The sequence below is a fragment of the Prosopis cineraria genome, unplaced genomic scaffold (assembly GCF_029017545.1).
Source record: "Prosopis cineraria cultivar Desert tree isolate PC_DT_omini unplaced genomic scaffold, ASM2901754v1 PC6, whole genome shotgun sequence".
NCBI lineage: Eukaryota > Viridiplantae > Streptophyta > Magnoliopsida > Fabales > Fabaceae > Prosopis > Prosopis cineraria.
Window position 1 is genome coordinate 32,739,416 of NW_026555337.1, and position 11,034 is coordinate 32,750,449.

The window sequence follows — 11,034 nt, forward strand, 5'->3', positions numbered from 1 at the left end:
CCAATAAACAGCATAGTCAGTGAAATTCAAAGAAGCAGTTTTTACCTTCCTTGACTCAGACAAATTAAGAGTCATAAAGATTTGGTCCATCTTCATTTCCCAATCAAGGTATTTTTCTGGATTGTTGCTACCCTTAAATGAAGGATACTTTACCTTTTGGTCCGGTAAGTCAACATCAAGCTTTGAGGATTTCTTTCCCTTAGGAGAAGGGGGTTCTTCATACTCCTCATCATCGCTGGGGATTTCATACTTCTTTCCTTTAGAAGAAGAAGTCTCCGGCTCATCTTTATCCTCTTTATGGAACCTATGATCAAGTTCCAAGCGAAACTGCTGCAACTGTGTTTTGATAATTTCTAAAACAGAGTTCATATCAATACTAGGAGATTCATCCTTGTTACTCATGTTCACAAAAGCACTAGAAACCATGTAAGATAAAAATGGGTCCTCACACACACAAACTCACGTGTTTACTCTCAAGATAAATAAAGTCACTCGTGTTTCACAAAAAAAAAATTAATGGCTTTTTTTTATGATGAAAAACACACTTGCCTTTTACTACTCACTAAGCTTGTGGATAGAATCCAATGGTGAAACCAAAAACAAATCAAGAAACTAAGAAACAATCAAGTGAATATCTTCTAAATTAAGAAAACTAGAAAACAAGCGCAAGATGAAAAGAGGATTTTTTTTTTGCAATTTTGAAACAAATAAGAAAGCAAAATTTTCAAATAAAATTAAGCTTGCTAAAGGAAAAACCACACGTGACAACAAAAATAAGAAAGAAAGAAATAAAGTCAAAGAGTCAAATACTCAAAGACAAAAATAGAAAACTAAATAAAATAAGAGAGTAGCACAAATAGCAAATAAGAGAGTAGAGAATTTAAAAAGTGCTACCAAAAATTAAAAATAAGAAAGTGATGAACGTATAAGACTTTCTTATCACCCAAGTTGACTTTTCTCTTTAGGCAACCTCTTGGTGACTTGGAGTTCAAAAATAGCCTTTTTCTACAGTTATAACTCATAGCAATATTTTTTTTTGAATTTTCGGATTTTTTTCTCCTTTTTTTTCAACACACTAACACTTTTTTTTTTGCCTTTTTTTGCACGAATTTCTAGGTTTTTTTTTTGAGAAGGCTAATAAAATGAAAACTCACATAAGATAAAAAAGTCACAAAGATGAAGAAGAGAAAAACCAAGAGATAGAAGTAGATGAGGTAGATAAGAGATGATCACAAAAAGAAATAACTCAAGATGAACAAGAACAAGAAGGGACAAGAATTTGAACCAAAACTAGGAACCAAAGCTCTGATGCCAATCTGATAGGGGACACGAAAGTAGAATCGTGTTAGTTTAGGGACAGAACCCTAACACAACAAAAACACAAAAACCAAAAAGAAAGAGACAAAATTTATGATGAAAATAAAGAAAGATATGAAATAAATAATGGGACAATGATCAAGGAGAAGATCCTCTAGAGCACCTGCCTCTAGGAACCTCAACCTTCGAAGACACCACAAGAGTTGATCATGCTCTTGATCACGTCTGTTTCTCACACGGGATGCCACCACAAAGCACTAAGGCTCACAAGAGTTATAAACTCTAAAATGAATAATTTCATTCAACTTCTGTTCTGTTTACAAAAGGAGCATGCCTAATTTATATAGACTCATAGAAAAGAATATTTCCTAAAATTAAAACCCTAATTTCCTAATACTAAAAGGAGAAATAATATAAAATAATGATAAAATAATCAGCCACATAATTTAGGAGATGTGATCCTAAAGTTATGGGATTATAAAATTTTGAAATTAATACTATAATTAATTCTAACCTTTGACTAGACTCAAAATAGGAAATCAAATCAAAGGATAATTAAAATCGAAATAATTTAGCAGACAATCAAGGGATCATAAAGGATTTAAAATCATGCCACCCTTGACTTCTTCACTAGGGTTTCATGCCTCCTTGCTTGTAAGAGGCTCAACTTGTAGTCTTCCTTGCATTGGGCTTGGGTCTGCATCTCTTGGGCTTGACTCTTCATGAGTTTGGATCTTAAGTACATTATACACATATAGAAACTCTCTTTTGGGCTTGAGAGGAGTGCCCCAATGCTCTCCAAGCTCTTGAACTTCTTGGACAAGACTGAACAATGCTTGCTTTATGGCTTTAGTTTGGGCTCTTGTTATTGAACCTCCAATATGTTGTAATAGGTCTTTAGGTATGTTGGATTGGAAGTATTAGGCTCCTTCCATGTCATCATGCTCATGATTGCCATCCTCAAGCTTTATTGCCATTAATGCTATGTCATTCGTGCCATGGGGTTTATCACTTTGATTATGAATTTTTATTTTATCAAATATTAGATTGATACAGAGAATGATTTATGCAAGTTTGACTTTGAAAATTTATTTTTTGATTATTCGATAAATACACGCATGAGTATTAGATATGAAATTTAATTCTGGCCAGTTTTAATGCTTAAAAGTATTCATGCGAGTTTGATTTTGGGAATGAGAACTGTATCTTGAAAGTGATGATTTTCTTGCATGTTTGAAAATAGTTTAAAAAAAGGGACTTTATAGGGAACACTAGTTGCTAACGGCAGTTTCGTTAGCCCTTGGCGTGCCATGGTCCACCTAGCTAGCAGGGTACTTATAGGAGGTGCTAGCCCCCTGTGAAGGCCAACGCACATGGAACGGAGGGATGGTTATTTTTGAGCATTATACTCATATTTGATTTCATCACTTTGAGCAGCGTTTGGTTAGTATTACCCTCGTGGACTGGGTGTCCACGTTTGTTTCATGGCTTTGGCTGTGTTTGGTCACTTACCCTCGTGGATTGTGTATCCACATTTGTCTTCGTGGCACAAGCCGCGTTTAGGTTATTTACCCCATAGACTATGTGTCCATGTTTGTAAATTTTTCTGATAAGTCCTCATGATTATGAATCTGATTATTTGGTGATTTTATATCCTATTGATTTTTTATTTAATAATTTATTTACGAGTATTTATTTCATTTTTGTGACTTCTTAAAAATCAAGTGATATTAACATTTGCTATGATAGTTCAATGGTTCAAGATTTTATTAAAAATTTTATAGAGCTATTTTATTATGAAGTTTATACATTTTTTTATGAAAATTATTGTCTCTTTAACTTACATGATTATCTTAAACTTTTCTTTTTATTCATGTTAAATTATTTATTGTTGGGACATTATTCACTGAAAAATTATTTTGGTCTCAGATAGCATAATTGACGATGTATGTCTTGCTTACTAATGATGGATGTTTGTGGAACAGAATGGAGGTTTGTTCTGTAAATATGTCTTATACTTGTAAATATGAAATTTATGTATTATGTCATGAGATATATGATTAGGTGCTCCACATAGCTTATAATTATAATCCTTAGTTTATTATACATTTTGTCTGCTAGCTGAAAGGAGCTGAGCTCTTGATGGATATAATGTTTAAGGAAAATTTTTGTGATACAGAATTTTTGACAGATCCTATTTATAGAGGAGGTGCTATCAAAATTTTTACAAAAATGTTGAAATAATTATTATAATGATTAATATCAATAGTATTAAAATGCCAGTGTAAAATGGAATATATTTTAACTAAATGAAAAAAACCTTAAACTTGTGGTTTACGGGATGTATGATGTGGTTCACATCCTGTGCCGCTCACTCCTATTTTTAAGGCATGACAAAGTACAAGAAAATCACAAGGAAAGGCACAAAAAAAATTACAATAAAGACGCAAAATTTTCTTATGATTTAAAACTAAACTTTTGCTTAAAAAAATTTAGACTTTGGTATCTCTAAGAAAGTTTCTAGCATAAATTTCTATAAACCACCCCTTTCTAATGGTTATAAAACTTATATTAAATAAAATATTCATTAGGAAAAAAATTTATTCAATTTAAAATTTAGGGTCATTATAAATAATGAGTACAATGAAGTTTTCTTACTTAAATGATGGAGATATAATAGATATTGACTGAAGAACAATGATTTTCATAAAGTAAGAGCAATATGAATATGAATATGAATTTCATAACTTCATGATTTTTGAGCTTAATGCCTAGTTAAGATAAGTTTGGAATATTATATTTATAACCCATAGAGTAAAATAGTTGTTATAGACATGATATGACCATTTATAGCCATTGAGAATGTGTAGGAGTGAAGCAAAGGTGAAAACCCACTTTTTCATTGAAATGCATTTGATGCTCTCATTCCAACGTGGACAAGCATGATCTAAGTATGAATGAGCCATATGTACCACTCAAACAAGCATATGCTCTTTGTAGTTCAAGCTTAAATTGGATGTAGAAGACTTGGTTCTCATTCAACCTTGTATTGGTCTGATTCAAGCATGTTTTGATTAGGGATCAAGCATGAATTAGAACATAAAAGCCATTCAATGAAAAACAAGGCTTTTGGAGGCTATTTCATGTGTGTTTGAAAATGATTCACATGTGGATTGGATCACAGAAGCTATCCAGTAAAAAACAAGACTTCTAGATGCTATTTCACATGTGGATGCAATGAGGATTCACACCTGAATTGGATATTGAAGTACTTTAGGGCTGTTTCACACATGGATATCAATTTCATTCATGCATGTACTGGAGGGCTTCACTTCATAGAATTTCATAAGGTTACAACTCACCCAATATAACTCCAAATAAGACAAAGTATATATCTTTTAAAAGTTCTTGAAGTCTAGTTTTCAATAAAATAAGTATCACAATGAAATTCAATGTACTTTAGTAGATATTACCAAAATAATGACCATAGGTCAAAATTAAATGCTATGCAAAATCAATATCTTAACACTTAATTTCTAAAATTTATATTTTTCTTAATAGAACTCCATTATGAATAAAATAACTATCATTGAAAAGCTTATGGAGTCTATTTTCAAATGAGTTATGTTTCATATTAAATATATATATATATATATATATATGCATACATACATATATTGAGAGAAATAACTAAAAATGTAAACAAAGGTCTGATTTTTTGTAGAATTACATTTCAAAGCTTAGACTTCAAATGTTCATAACTTTTTCAACTTAACTCTATTTTGAGTAAATGTAATAATTTAGAAAAAAAAAGTTATGGAGTTAGTAATCAAAATATTTCAAAGCTTGTATATATTATCAAAGATGAAAAGCATGATTGTAAAAAATTATATGTCATCCTTTCTCTTAAGAATTAAAATGTGTGTTTTGATTTAAAATATCTGGCGTCGACATTGTATATCTAAATAATGAGTCTAACATAAAGACTTCTAACCTAAAGATATTATACCTATCAAGTGTAAGGTTTTCAAGGTACATCTAAGCTTGTATGAATATTTTCATTCTTCTTAAGCTCTTCTTGGATCATCCTTCCCTTCATCTTTATGTTTTTCAATCTTGAGTGTAGCATGCAAATGATTACTTTAGTTTCTTCCTCTTCATGCTCACTCTCATTTTCACTTGAGACAACCTTGAATGATATGAGATGAATAAGATGGTTAGTCTAATTATCAATATGCATACATCCAAGTTATGAAAGATGACACTTTGAATACTCTTGAATATAGAATCAATTTAAGATAAAAAAAATATAATAGTATAAAATAACTTTGATGTATAGTACAAATCATTTTTTCAAATCACATGTAATATGGAATGATATAGATAAAAAACTTAAAACACTTGTTCTATAGTTATAGTTAACTACTATATATATGAAAACAATAGGCATAAGTATAATTAACTAATATATATTTGTCATTATTAAAACTTAAACTAAACATAATGGCTTATAGAGTGGTGGGATCCACAGGTTCAAACATGTGGCACTCATTTTTACCTAACATGTGGATGAACCAGTGGGCCCCCACCATCATAGAGTAACAAATGTTTTCCTCTACTTAATATCTAGGGAGGCTCTGTTATGAATTTAAAAATTGAGAGAACAATAAATGAGTTTAGCATCTCTAATGCTACTTGACCTATAGTTTAAGGAGTACGTTGCTTTTTTACTCTAAATTCTATTGGGGTTAATCAAATTGAGTTGGGTTTAGCAAGGTTGGTAAAAAAACAAAATTTTGCCAAATTTTAAAAACAAATTCCAGAAAGCAAACCAACTTAATTCGAGTAATGAGTTAGTCTTGTCTAATTTTTCATGACATGGTATACTTAATTTTATTTTAAAACTGCAGGAGGAAAAATTACATTTTTTTACTTTTTTCATGAAAAAATTTATTTTTAATTCATATGTTATATAAATAAGAAAGACATTTTTTGTTTGGAATTTTTTTATTTAAAAATATTTATCTAAATATTAGATCTAATAAAAAGGTTTTCATAAAAAATTTGATGAAAGGAATGTATAAGTAAAACAAATTAAGAATTATTTTGAATGACCAACCCTGCATATGTTTGCTAGTTTCTAGCTAAAAAAAAATTGTCTATATTGAGTCTGGTTAGCAAAATGGGTGCCATAGGAAATTAGGACTAGCATTAGGCTAGAATAGGATTCACATCGACTCTATATACATATATACTGCCACTTGTGTATCATAAATGACCCCATAGGTAATGTTGATTAAGAGAATATCAATAGAGGACCCCTGAAAAAAAATACCCTATCAGATACTTGTTAAAAAAATAACTTTACTTATTAATTATTTGTTAATGTTTACTTGCTAGAAATTCTTGTCAGACATTGAATCTTTTCAAGGGTCTTTTATTGATATTCTCCTTATTTGATTTGGCATTTTGTCCAACGTAGTATCTCTTTTAACTTAATTACTTACCAACCTTTTCAATAGGGAACACTGCCAGATGGGAAGGAAATTGCTGTGAAAAGACTCTCAAACTTCAAATCAAGAATGAAGTGATATTTATAGCAAAATTGCAACATAGAAACCTTGTTAGACTTGTAGGTTGTTTCATGGAGCGAGGAAAATGAAAAGCTACTCGTATATGCCAAATTCTAGCCTTGACGCACATCTTTTTCGTATGTTTTCTCAACTTTTTATCTCTTCAAATTTTTCTCCATTTATATGGCTCAAAATACTATTCGTGAGTGATATTGTAATTTAATATGCCAATAACAACCTTGAATGTGCATGATATATATGTTAGGCAAAGCATGAGTTTATATATGCATGTTAATGCGTGTGTTAATCGTAGTTGGTTGGTCACAATTGTATGATTAGTAGGACAATGTGATGAGACTCGTTCATAAGAAAATCATTAGATGGCATGAAAGCCAATCATGTTCATCCTTGGCATGAAAGTCAATCTCTTGATCTTCCAATCTTTGATGTGATTCATGTTGGATATTTATTTTAATTATCTCTAGTGTTTTATTGCCCAATGTTCATGATATCTCTGCCTATAAAAGGTGGTGCAGATTGCATACTTGGACATACTGTCCCGAGATTTTGGGAATTCTCCTCCCCTCCCTCCTCGTGCTTCTACTGAGTTATTATGTGTTTTCCTTTGTTTTATGGCTTTGCTTTTGGCAAAAAAGGTTTGTTTAATCTTGAGAAGCTTTTGCATTTAATTGTGTGTGACAGAATAGCTTTTAAAGACACTATTCTTGAGCATGACCTAAATCATATTTGTCATCATATTTTCCAACAATTCATTTATTAGAAAATCATTTAGGTCCTATTTGCTTACTATAAAGGAATTGAATGGAATGATTAAAGAAATAAAGGTAAAAATAAAATGATCAAAAGATATAAGTGAGCACATTCATGAGGGAGAAGTGAAATTTAGTTCATGTGATTGGAATCATGATTCATGAGATTTTTAGAGGATGTGATGATTTTTACATTTATAGTATATATTAATATGTTCTGTCAACTTTAACATAAGAAAGAAGAGTGATTTAGTTTATTTTTGTTTTAATTTTTTCAATCAATTTCATTATATTCTTTTCTAGTAACCAAACAAAACCTTAGATATGATTGTTTGTCCTTAATTTTGAGACTTACTGTTTTGCTACTGCCTCTATTGCGTATGGCTTGTTTCTTCGAGACTCATGCCATGTTCATTTGTTTTATGGTTGCATCTCATAAAACCCACTATGCATCCATCTCAGGCCTTCTTTGTCACGTTAAAGGATCCTTGTTTCATGGTCTTCATTTCCCTATTGTTGTTTTTCTCTCTTACAAGCTTGCTTTAATGTTGATCTTTTTTTCACTATTGAACTCTACATTTTTCTTGATATATGATTCTTTTGTCTTTTGGAGTAGTAAGAAAGAAATATGGACTAATAGATTTCTCTTGCTGGAGTTCAATTATTGTAAGTTGCATTTTGCATCCCCTAAAAAAAAATAAAATTAAACCTAATAATGAGATATGGACCATCTAGTAATTAATTTGTACGGCCTAAAAGGTGAGTAGTACGTTGTTATGCACACCCTATGAACAATAAACTCATGTTTTACACGTTCTTATACACTATAAAAAAAATGTTATAGCGGGTAATGGCTTTAGAAACTGCTACTAGAGTCATAGCAGTGAATCATATATATAATTTCTTCTTTGGCAAGAATCTTATTTTATAAAATAGAACTTTTTCATGACCAAATTTAGATATGAAGTGATATCAACGCATTTTAGTTACAAAATTTGTTGTTCTGATGGCTATTATGTAATACAACTTTTAAAAAAAAAATTCTCTTAGTGAACTTAAAAAATTTACTTTGGTTTTTTTTTTTACTTTATTTTGTTCTTGTCAATAAATCTTTCCATGAATGTTTTTGTCAGATGAAGAAAATAGGAAGAAACTAGATTGGAAAGGAAGACTAAATATTATTAATGAAACTGCATAAGGACTATTGTATCTTCAGGAAGACCCACGACTCATAGTAATTCATAGAGATTTGAAAGCTAGCAATATCCTTTTGGATTATGATATGAATCCTAAAATATCAAATATCAGATTAGCAAAGACTTTTGAAGGAGCCCAAAATCAAGAAAATACAAGATGTAGAATGGGTACATTGTAAGTGTTAGATATAACTCCATCATTTTGCTTTTTCCTTTTTACTTTAAAATTATGATTTAAATGATAGCTAAACTGCTATATGAATTCATTGAAAATAGTAGTTATATGACTCCATAATATGTTATGGAAGGATTTTTTTTGGTGAAATCAGATGTATTTAGTTTCGGAGCTCTTTTACTAGAAATTATATATGGAAAAAGGATTAGGGACTTTGACCTCTCTAAAAATGGTCAAAGTCTTCCATTTTATGTAAGTTATATTGCTAATCTTATCTCATCAAAGAAATTTTAATTTTATAGACAATGAACAATAATCACCCAATTTTAGGGCATTCATTATTTCAAATTACAATTTGCAATTGCTTTCAGGCTTGGAATTTGTGGTGTGATGAAAAATGTTTGGAATTGATGAACCCACTACTAGAAGATTCATATATAGAAATTGAAGTCCTGAAGTGCATACATATTGGTTTGCTTTGTGTTCAAGAAGATCCAGGAGATAGGCCAACCATGTCAGCTGTTTTAGTCATGCTTGCAAGTGACACAACGTTATTTCCTAGTCCTAATCGCCCTGCATTCTCAATTGGAAGAATGGTCCTTGGAAATTCATTTTCATCAAAAAATTCCAAAGATCCTTACTTTGAAGAGATGACCATGTCTCACATAACTAATTTGATAGAGACATGGATCCTCTGTAGCAACTGCTCAATCTAGTGAGAATTAATAGAGATATAGAATGGTGGGGCCCACTTGGTATTTGGATCCCATTACTTTCCTCGTCTCTCTTTAGCAAGATCATTAAGATATTTGCAGAGGGTTTGGAACAAAATTTAATCAGCCATGAAGATTGAAGACCAAATGATAAAGAACTAAAAGCTTTCTAGGTTTTGACATATATTAGAGCAAATCAGGTAGGTCCATACCTACCAAATGTGTGCGTGCGTGTATCCATGACTTGCTCATGTGTCATATTGTTATCATATGAGATTTTGATGAGAAGATCCCAAAAATTGTTCTAAAATATTATCCTTTATTATATTAAAAGAAAAGGCTTCTCATTCACCATATACAATTTAATCTTTGTCGACAATTGATTGTGTATCTGTATATTTGACGTTCGTGTTATGTTGAATAATTAACTGAATACTTCTCTTTTCAGGATTTGATTATTCTTTGTAGAGGAAACTCCTGTGATGCTATTAAATATTTGTAAATAATTAATTAAATTTGGCAAGTTGGGGTTAGAAAGCCAAATCTTGAAATATTTCATTGTAACTAAAAGTAATGAACTTTTCTATGAAATAATTTTAAAAAATTTATTTTCACATGAAAACACTGCAAAGAAAATCTTGCAATATTAAAATAATTAATGTATGAAAAGTCACCTGCTTTTGCCTTAATCGATTCAGAAAGCTGGGTTTTTTTTTTTTTTTTTAATCTTTCGCTTAACTGTTATCCAACGTAAATGTTTACAATGCCAGAAATAGAAAACCATTCAAGCTACGTATAATGCCAGATAATAGAAACCAGTCACAAGGTATTTAAACTAATTCAATTCAAAGTAATTATCCAACTACACAAGTTTAACAAATTCATATTGTGCAATCCAGCGTGCAGAAGCTAATTAAAATTTCTGTCCGCAAAATTCAAAATGGACTACACAACTTAAAAAATTTAAACTCACAAGTTAGCGAATTCTAAAAAGCCGCTTGCGAAATGAAAACAAAGGTCATTTAATTCATCAAAAGATAATGGATCTTGGATAGACATCTACACATTCAACAGGGTTAAAAGACCATTAAAAAAATATATTTGCAAGTTCTTACAGTTTCATTCAATTTTGAATTAAGCCCTTATAATTTATTTTATTTTAATATAGCCCTTATAATTTAATCAATTAAATTTTTTAATTCCTGAACGTTATAACCTGACTTTCAAAATAAAATATGAGTTCAAATATTTACATCAAAAGGAGATCATGCTAGGAAAAATTCCACCCAA

At 30.6% G+C, this 11,034-nt stretch overlaps 1 pseudogene; it reads left to right on the top strand.

Moving 5' to 3' along the window:
- The window catches only part of LOC129314087 (receptor-like serine/threonine-protein kinase SD1-7), a 31,035-nt pseudogene extending 21,288 nt beyond the window's left edge, over positions 1–9,747 (top strand).
- Positions 9,748–11,034: the final 1,287 nt, after the last annotated feature.